At 46.1% G+C, this 9,943-nt stretch overlaps 1 non-coding gene across 1 annotated transcript; it reads left to right on the top strand.

Annotated features, from left to right (window-relative positions):
- Positions 1-4,722: 4,722 nt before the first annotated feature.
- Positions 4,723-4,797, top strand: Trnat-ugu (transfer RNA threonine (anticodon UGU)). The gene has a single exon. It is a non-coding gene; the product is annotated as a tRNA-Thr (tRNA).
- Positions 4,798-9,943: the final 5,146 nt, after the last annotated feature.

Below are 9,943 nucleotides of genomic sequence, written 5' to 3'. Positions count from 1 at the left end.
CAGTACTGGGGCGGACAAGGAGGCCGGTGCAAAGTTGTGAAGCAGGAGGCTAGTAAGGCTCTGTGGGCAACGATACCAAAGTTTTAGTTGGGAGCTGACGTATAGTGCCTTGACACGAGTCGGCACGTGGATGAGTCCCACCCCGCCACGATCTCGTGGCAGTGCAAGGGATTCATACTGCACCTTGAATAACATCCCCGAGCTGACGAAGGAGCCGAAAGCCATCAACAGTCGTCGCGCCAGGAGATTTGGGACTGGTAGTACTTGAGCCACGTGTGGTATACGGGAAGCATGATACATGTTCAAGTATTGCGCGCGTTGGATAACGTCGAGAGCTCGTAGCCGGTGATCTGCGAGAGTTGCTCTGATTGTCTGTAGCAAGCGTCACCATTGATTGTCGCTGAGCGGCGCAGGTCTGCTGTGAAATCAAGTCCAAGACACCGTATGGTGGCGGCGACACTAAGGGGGGCAGCGCATCTCTCCGGCAAGCCCTCACCAATGAGCAGGACCTTGGATTTTGACACGTTGAGGCAGCTCCCCGACGCTTCGCCGTAAGTCGCCACCCATGTCAGTGCTGCTCGTACTTCATCTGCACTGCGCAGATATAGTACTATGTCGTCTGCGTAGGCTGTACAACAAAAACGGTGGCCTTGCACAGCCATGCCTTCCAAACGTTGGCGCATGCCCTGGAGCAGGGGTTCCAAGGCGAAAGCATACAAAATCGTGGAAAGAGGGCATCCTTGTCGTACAGATCGTGCGATGACCAGGGACGGTGTAAGACGACCATTGTACATGATTTTAGAGGTTGCACTACTCAACAGGCGCATAACCGCTGTGACAATACCGCCAGGAAAACCCATATGCTGAAGAACTGTCCGTAAATATCAGTGGTCAACACGGTCGAAAGCCTGGCTGAAGTCCAGTGAAGCCAAGGCGCCAGGGAGACGCTGATGATGCGCTAATGCTATCATGTCTCTGTAACGGCAAAGGGCCGTACGGATGTTGTTGTCGCCTCCTAGGGAAGTCTGGTCGCAGGATGTGACATAACGTGCGACCTTCTTGAGTCGCGATGCCAGTAGCCGTGTGAATATTTTCATGTCGCTGTTGAGCAAAGTAATTGGTCGATAGTCCTGGACCCTCGATAACCCGCGCGGTTTATGTACGGGGATAATAATTCCTTCTAGAAAGGCGCTCGGGACCACTGTCATCGGTGACGTCAGCTCTTGTGCGATTGCCGTCCACGTGGAAGCCAACAAATAGTGAAAACTTTTATAAAATTCGATGGGTATACCGTCAGGTCCAGGAGATCTGTTATCGGAACCCGCCTTGATAGCGTCTACCACTTCATCTGTGGTGACGTCGTCTTGGAGGTCATGCACTGCATCCTCCGGAAGAGCGTTTGTAGTAAGCTGAGCGACTTCTGTGATCAGTGCTGCAGAATGCGGTACGGCTGCGTATAGCCCGGCAAAATGAGCATGGAGAGCACGACCGATGCTTTGTTGGGTGTCGTGCCGGCGCCCTTCCACATCAGTGAGGACTTGGATCAGAGCTCGTCGTCGTCGTTGTCTTTCCTGAAGGAGGTGGTACATCGACGGACGTTCTTGAGGGATTCGATTAGAAGCTCGAGAACGGACTACAGTGCCTTCCAAGTTACGCCGCATGATCAAGGAGATCTGCGCCTTCGTGCGATGGACCATCGACTGCCGGGCTGGCGAGAAAGGCATCGTCGTACAGTCACGTAGAATGGTGTAGTAGAAGTGCAGGGTATTAGTTTGCCACGCCTTTAATTCCTTCCCATAACTCATCAGAGTCTTCCTGAGGGTCGGCTTTGCACAGGAGAGCCACCATGATAAGGTGGAGTCATAGGCTTCTCGACGATGGTGGCAGCGTGCCCACGCTTCTTCGACCATACGGCGACAGTCTGAGGAGGTCAGGTGAGCGACGTTGAGTTTCCACAGACCACGACTATGCCACACTTGCTGTCGGGCGAGAGTGACGTCACAGAGGTACGCATCATGGTCTGAAAAGGCCAAGGGCCAGACTTCCGCATGACGTGTGCCATCAGCAAGGGAGCGGGTAACGTAGATGCGATCTATGCGGCTTGACGAGTGAGAGGTGTAGAATGTATAACCCGGTTGAATTCCGCGGAGCTTCTTCCATGTGTCAACAAGTCGGAGACGGTCGATTACCACTGAGAGAGATGCACAAGGGGAATGTCGCGGGAGTTGGTCCGCGGGCTCTTGTGTCGAGTTAAAATCCCCACCGAGTACCAAATCGTCCTGCGGACCGGTGAAGAGGGGTGTGACGCTTTCGGCAAAAAAAGTTTGTCGGTCATGACGGCGGCCAGTGCCGGACGGAGCGTAGATATTAATAATACGCACGCCGAACAGTGTGAGGGCCATACCTCGCGCAGTGGGGAGGTAGATGACGTCCTCTGCAGGGAGTCCGTCGCGTAGCAGGATGGCGACGCCGCTACCGGGTCGGATGCGGGGGAAACATGAGCGTTGTATCCGGTGGGAACTAGGAAGTCAGCCACAAACACCTCTTGTAAGAATGCTATATCCACATCCGCAGAGTAAATAGTGTCTCTGAACATGGCCAGTTTATGGGGGGCACGAATGGTGGCAAGATTCATCGTGGCGATACGATATTGCTGTGTACGGCCATTCTCAGTATTTGCAGAACGTGCGGTAGAAGTAGTCGGCAGGTGGAGACCCGCCGGTGGTCCCGCCGAGGTGGACTCCTGTGCAGACACGCTGGCAGTCTGTTCCACTTCTTCTTCAACGTCATCGGCCCAGGAAGCTGACGACGTGGACATGTGACGGTCACGTACTTCCGGAACGGGTGTTGTGGATTCCGCAACATGAGTGGCAGGGGGACCGCCGTCATCATTCGTTGACAACGGCGAGGACACGTCCCTGGCTGGGAGAGTAGGCGTCACAGGAGGGGCGCCTGTTGCTGCCACATCGCGTGACTGGACGCAATGTGGGAGATCACCGTCAGACATCAGGTCGACATCTCGTGGGGCCGTCTGAGAAAGGGCGTCATCGGAAGGCGTTCGTCGTCGTTTCCTGTGTTTGCGAGGAGACCGCTGTTTTCTGATGTGGCCTTCTGAATCAGAATGTGGTCGCCCATCGTCTGACGCCGAACCCGTCTGAACAAAGGCAGACGTTGGCACGACACCCAGGTCGACGTCCATGGTTCCAACAGGAACAACGGTTTCGGTCTGCAAACCGGATGGTCCTGAAGCGAGCACTGGAGGCGACACCGTGCTTGTGTCCTCGGCGCGTTGTGCTGCGGCGGGCGACGTTGACGATGCTGCTGGCGCAATCGAGATTGGTACGACGGGGTCCTGTGCAACCTTGGCGTAGGTGATGGGTAAGGACGTGACCGTCGAAGCCTGGGTCTCATCACGTAACGGCGTCTGAATTAAACGGCGGTGTAAGCATTCGGAACGGACATGTCCCTCCTGGCCACATCCTGCGCACGTTCGTGGCTGTCCATCATACATGACGATGGCCCTCACACCGCCAATCAGCAGGTACGATGGGACATGTTTCGTCAGCTCAATTTTTATTTGCCGGACGCCATTTAATACGGGGTAGGTCGTAAATGTTTGCCATTTCTCCGCGATGTGACTCAAGACTGTGCCATATGGTTGGAAAGCGGCAATGACCACATCCTGAGGCACCTCGAACGGGAGCTCAAACACCCGCAATGTCCGGAGACAGAATCTAGCATGGGCGACTGTCACAGCACCCATATGTCCATCAGAGTGTTTAAATTTCAGTCCGTTGGCATGACGGTGAATTATGTCATTGCAAATTTCCTCCGTCGACATCTTGATGTAGACAACACTTCCAGTGATGGAAAAATGTATGCCGATTACGTCCTGGGGGTTCAAACGTAGATCCTCGCGTATGAACTGTTCAACTTCGAAAGCTCTGGGTCGTGGATGTTCGGCCTGAAACGTTACTTTGATCGTTGCACGGCGGTACGAGTGCGCCATGGTGTACGTTAGTACTGGACTCAATAGACACAAACACCGCGACGCGGAAGTAAACACCGCCGAGAGCGGAGCGTCGGACGGCGCGCGGAGCAGCTCCGCACGCTAGCACGGCTGCGAGCCGACTGACGCATCTGAGCCACCGCGGGCACAGAAGATAGTGCGTCTGCAGGGACTTATCCCTTGCACGCTCCCCGTGAGATCCACATTCCCAACATGTCCACAACACTACATTCGTAGTGCGCCTAATAGATGTTTGCCCATCATACTCATTACTCGTGGCAGATTAATCTAACAAGTCCCGTACGAGTTCGGGCATAGCGTGTGCGTTCGCACAAGAAGGTCAAAGGAGGGAAACCCATATTTTTTTTAACTATATATGACGGTAGTATCTGTTCCCGAAGGAACAGTTACCGTCAATGACCATGCAGCTTTGCTAGAAATCAAATGATAATTAAATGGACACCCTAGCTGCAAGGAGGCGTTGATACACTTCATTGGGGACATGTTGAAAATGTGTGCCCCGACCGGGACTCGAACCCGGTATCTCCTGCTTACATGGCAGACGCTCTATCCATCTGAGCCACCGCGGGCACAGAAGACAGTGCGTCTGCAGGGACTTATCCCTTGCACGCTCCCCGTGAGATCCACATTCCCAACATGTCCACAACACTACATTCGTAGTGCGCCTAATAGATGTTTGCCCATCATACTGTGCCCGCGGTGGCTCAGATGGATAGAGCGTCTGCCATGTAAGCAGGAGATCCCGGGTTCGAGCCCCGGTCGGGGCACACATTTTCAACATGTCCCCAATGAAGTGTATCAACGCCTCCTTGCAGCTAGGGTGTCCATTTAATTATCATTTGATTTCTAGCAAAGCTGCATGGTCATTGACGGTAACTGTTCTTTCGGGAACAGATACTACCGTCATATATAGTTAAAAATATATGGGTTTCCGGCCTTTGACCTTCTTGTGCGAACGCACACGCTATGCCCGAACTCGTACGGGACTTGTTAGATTAATCTGCCACGAGTAATGAGTATGATGGGCAAACATCTATTAGGCGCACTACGAATGTAGTGTTGTGGACATGTTGGGAATGTGGATCTCACGGGGAGCGTGCAAGGGATAAGTCCCTGCAGATGCACTATCTTCTGTGCCCGCGGTGGCTCAGATGGATAGAGCGTCTTCCATGTAAGCAGGAGATCCCGGGTTCGAGTCCCGGTTCTGGCACACATTTTCAACATGTCCCCAATGAAGTGTATCAACGCCTCCTTGCAGCTAGGGTGTCCATTTAATTATCATTTAAAAACGTAATACACAACAAGGTAGACTTCAAACTCGAACCGGAATCATTATATTTGTTTGACAACTGCTTCTACTACATATAACTTTTTAAAATGAGTATAATGCATGTATGTGGGTGTGTTTCACTGCGTAAAAAGGAATTACTGGAAGCAAAGACCAATGCAAAAGAATGTCGCAAAATTGTCAGTATGTTACATTTTTCGGTGTCAACAGGCATTATGAGTTTAATTCGGTCGACACTGCAGCGGGAGAACGCATTTGTGATCCACTGAATAAGCGAGCAACTATCTTCTGTGAATAACTCGACGGAATACTTGCCGATAACGTCGAAAACCACCGATATCTCAACAGGTAATCCTCCCTTTCATTTTAAGGCATTTTCCAATTCGCTCCTTTATAAAAAACGGGTGTTTACTTGTTGATATATTGGGGTTTTTGATGAATTTATGCTGCTGCATTCTCGGGAGCAATTAGAGCATACAACATGTTGGGAAAAGCTTAACTTCTCCATGGGCAATGTGTTGAAAATTATAGTCTCAATACTTCATAGGCTTTATATTCCTAATCAATGAAAGCTAGGAAGTCCTCATGTACTACGTATGCAATTGATTAGTTAACAACAACATTTTTAAACCAAGAGGCTTTAAAACCAAAAAAAGATTATTACTTTACTTTGTTTCAAAATCTACATCGTAACATCATCTGCTATCCGAGTCCATGTACGAACCATCTGATTGTAAAATTAGAATGGAAGGTTCAGGGCTTTTATCCATTTTCACCTCCCTGTCAAAGTCTTATTTCTGAAACTTTGCAGCGTACCGCACACAGTCTTGCCACACGCTGTCTCTTGCTTCATGTACAAGCGTCTTAGTGTCTTGTTATCTTGAATGTTTTTTTTTTCCACATGTCTTGTAACATGCGCTCAAAATAATTTTATCGGATTATACTGGCATTGATATGTGGGAAAAAGCAAAACCGTGTGACCACATCCACACGCAAAAAAGTCAGATTTATACATTCCACTGCGTGACTTTTATAAATTAACGAGCTGCAGGAGTTCAGCACGAGTCTGGCTTTTGAAATCGTTAAGTCATTTCTGAAGCAATACCTATAAATAAAACAAGTTGTAAAGGTACGGTACAAAATATGGAATGTTAGGTTACAAATACGAAACATTAGGGTACAAGTATGGAATACTAGTATTCCATATTTAGTGACACAGCCATCTTGATATTCAGAAACACAATTAAAATCAAAAATAAAATTTAAATAGGCAACAAACATACCATCTCACAGCTTGCATACCATTTCTTGCTAAACGTCTGTTTAGCAAATTTATTAATAATTTATGTACTGTGGCAAGAATGAAAGTGAAAACCACCAACCTGCAACAATTATTCCTCCTGCCGACTTCGTTAAAACAGCTTCACCCAAAAGCAATGGGTGCCAACTGCAATATGAATGCATCCCAAAGCAGTGTACAGATGCTGAACGTAGTTTTCAAGCAGCTCACCACAGTACAGCACTCACAAGGCCAGAAACCATAGTATTTTATACTACTACCCCTCTACCACATTTGTACCTCTTCCTCTATAAATAGTATTAGATGTTCACTCAGTCAACCTAAAGGAAACTGGGCGCTCGCAGTATGTAGGGCCTAAACTACATTCATTAAAAAAACACCATTGCGGTTTTCGGTGCCACAAAATTACAGCCTGTTGGCCACAATTCGAAGAATTTTGTGTTAATGTTTGTTATGTCGCTATTTTCTTTCATTGAGTCCTAATTTTTCCACTTTTCCGTTTTTCTTGACTTTTAGTAAATTCCAGTTTTTCGTTGTCGGTAAGCAGAGTGATTAATAAACAAGCAATACCGGTTCCTATACATTGTTTTGATTGAAATATCGGTCATTTTTAATCTCTTTGTTCTTTTCACTTGTTTAAAAGATAGCTGCTCGAGGCCAGAGATCACTGCTCTAGGCTAGAGAGCCTGTATACAGAGACTCTACGCTATCAGTAATTTCGTCATCGTATTGTTCGCAACACGAAATTTGTCACCTGCTCGATACGGCAGTAAATCAAATTTTTTTTCGTAGCAAAGTCAGACTACAGCAACCAAAATGGCTGGAGCTACCAAGGTTATTGGGAGACCAATGCTTAACCAGGAACTCATGGGCGAGAGATTCAAAAAGGACAAGCAGTATTTCCGCATCCGAACTGTGTTCACGCCGAATCTGAAGAGTAAGTAGCAGCAAGCGAGAATTATAGAAAGCTTTTAATTGCTCTCTTTATATACAGTAACCTTATTTATAGTTCATCAACTCAAATTCACAAATCACGTAACATCTGGCTACTATCGACAGGCAATCTATCCTCCACGAAAAAAATAGAAGTGTCAAGTCCACAAACAGCTGGGCTCGATTTCTAATGGTCAGCAATTCGATTCTTTTTTATGATATTTGCTTTCCATATCTTTAAAAACCACTCTACGTGATTATCTGCGTGATTTCACCGTGGGAACTTAATTCATTACCTCTCCAGTCCATGCACAGCCTTTGCAGATCCCTCGACTCTAATGGTGGAGTGTTGACTGTAATAAAAATATTTATTTCACAAGTCATGTGGCATAGTCTACGTCATATTTCCGATTTCGGATGATAGATAAATACAATTGTCCATTGTATGTTTCTGTGCTTCTTCACAGTTACATAGGTCCCATTTGTATATGAAAGATATGAAGGACGATCGAAATTTCTATTATAGATTTACAGAACTTGCGAAGTTCACAATTGGTATGGCACTTGGTTTCCAACAGAGTTCCGTTTGATTTTGTTACAGTCGCAGTGATAAGGGGCCTCAAGTTAACTGTGTGAAATAATGCCTGTTTTGACTGATGCCGTCGCATTTCCCCATTAACTTGAAAATTTAAGACATCTTGGTGTAACAGTGAAGCGATTAAATTTTCACAGGTGTATCCCAATAAAACTTATAAAGTAACCACCATTATACACGGTCAATATTCAGACATAAGACACAAACGATCATTCGAAGCCAAAAACGTCTAATAAACATGGGTTCTAAATTCATACTTTAAAAACCATGAGCACTTGTTGTGTAGAAGAGATGCGTTTCACAGTAGCGAAGATGAACGAGGGCTCATAGTTTTTGGGGTATCCGCTTTAGAACCCATGTTTAATAGACTTTTTTTGGCTCTAATGATCGGTCCTGTCATATCCTTTAATGTTAACCATTCCTCCTGGGAAATCCTGTATAGTTCAAACCAAACAATTCGTTTAAAGTGGACAATGATGTTTCGGGAAAAAAGCGATATTCGTTTTACGAAAAATAAATTAGCTAGCCCGTATTCGTCACTGGTGTCGTCTTAACGCATTCATTTGCTTTTGTTTTAAATTATTCATTTTTAAAAACTGTGTATGAGTACATTAAAAAGAATTTGCAATCTTTTGTGTACTCTTTATCTCTTTAAAATCGTTGCTACTTTCCACATGATGCTTGCGGTACGTGAATTTTTCGTCAGATTCGTAAGGGGTACATTTTATTGTAGAGCTACAATTCAAGCAAAACTGATCTATAAACCCGTTAATTGACAACATTTGGACCTTGTACTGTTCCACTTCTCGGGCCGCTAATTGACAAAATAAGAAAATCCAAGGCATTCTTTTTTTAATTTCAGCTGTACCGTTTTCCGTATTTGAACTATACATCTCAAGTCTAAAATAAGATATGTAATTATCCGTTGCGTTTTTAAATTCCCTCTTGTTAATCGTCCTCATTTCAGATACGTGAGACGCAAAGAAGTATTGGTTTCATTGACATATGATGGAATGGCTTAATTAAATTTTGAAGCTATCCAATACTACGCTAGTGCATGTCTGTGACTTTTTTTCTTTACTGTTTACACGAGTAGCAGCTATACCTTAAACATTTGATAAGGCCTTTACAAGGACCTAAATCTAGTGATCGTGTGAGTAGATTGTTTTTCCTTTTAAAATAAGGTACTACACCGTAACAGCATTAAATTTCTCCGGCTGTCCCCCTCGGAGGTTCGATTCCTCCCTCGGGCATGGGTGTGTGTGTTGTCCTTAGCGTAAGTTAGTTTAAGTTAGATTAAGTAGTGCGTAAGCTTAGGGACTGATGACCGCAGCAGTTTGGTCCCATAAGGTGTTACCACCAATTTCCAAATTTTCCAGTCAATTTCTCCATCTTATTTCAGTGTTAAAAACTACGAGAAGAAACAATTCACTTCCATTTAAGGTAATTCCTGAAACCTTTAAAGACTTTGCTGACAAAAAGTACAGGGTGAATCACAACTAATAGCAAAACTGGCGCTGTGAAAGCATACGATACAGAAGCAACAGCGTTCTACGGAACAAGCTGTTTGCGATATGATTGCGAATGTGTAGTTACAGGCCGTAACTGACTTCAACATGAAATATTGTCCTAATTGGTACAAATGTTTTCGAAAAGTAAACTTTTCGATTACGTCCCCGTCTAATTGGGCTAAAATTTTACTCATGGCCTACCTCACCTAGCGCAACGTGGAAAAAGCGATAGTATACATGCATGATGGGGCACAGGCACATTTTGCTGCTAATATGACAGGACATC

The sequence above is a fragment of the Schistocerca nitens genome, chromosome 1, assembly GCF_023898315.1.
Source record: "Schistocerca nitens isolate TAMUIC-IGC-003100 chromosome 1, iqSchNite1.1, whole genome shotgun sequence".
NCBI classification, from domain to species: domain Eukaryota; kingdom Metazoa; phylum Arthropoda; class Insecta; order Orthoptera; family Acrididae; genus Schistocerca; species Schistocerca nitens.
Note: the sequence above shows the minus strand (reverse complement) of the source record. Positions and strands in the feature narration are given on the sequence as shown.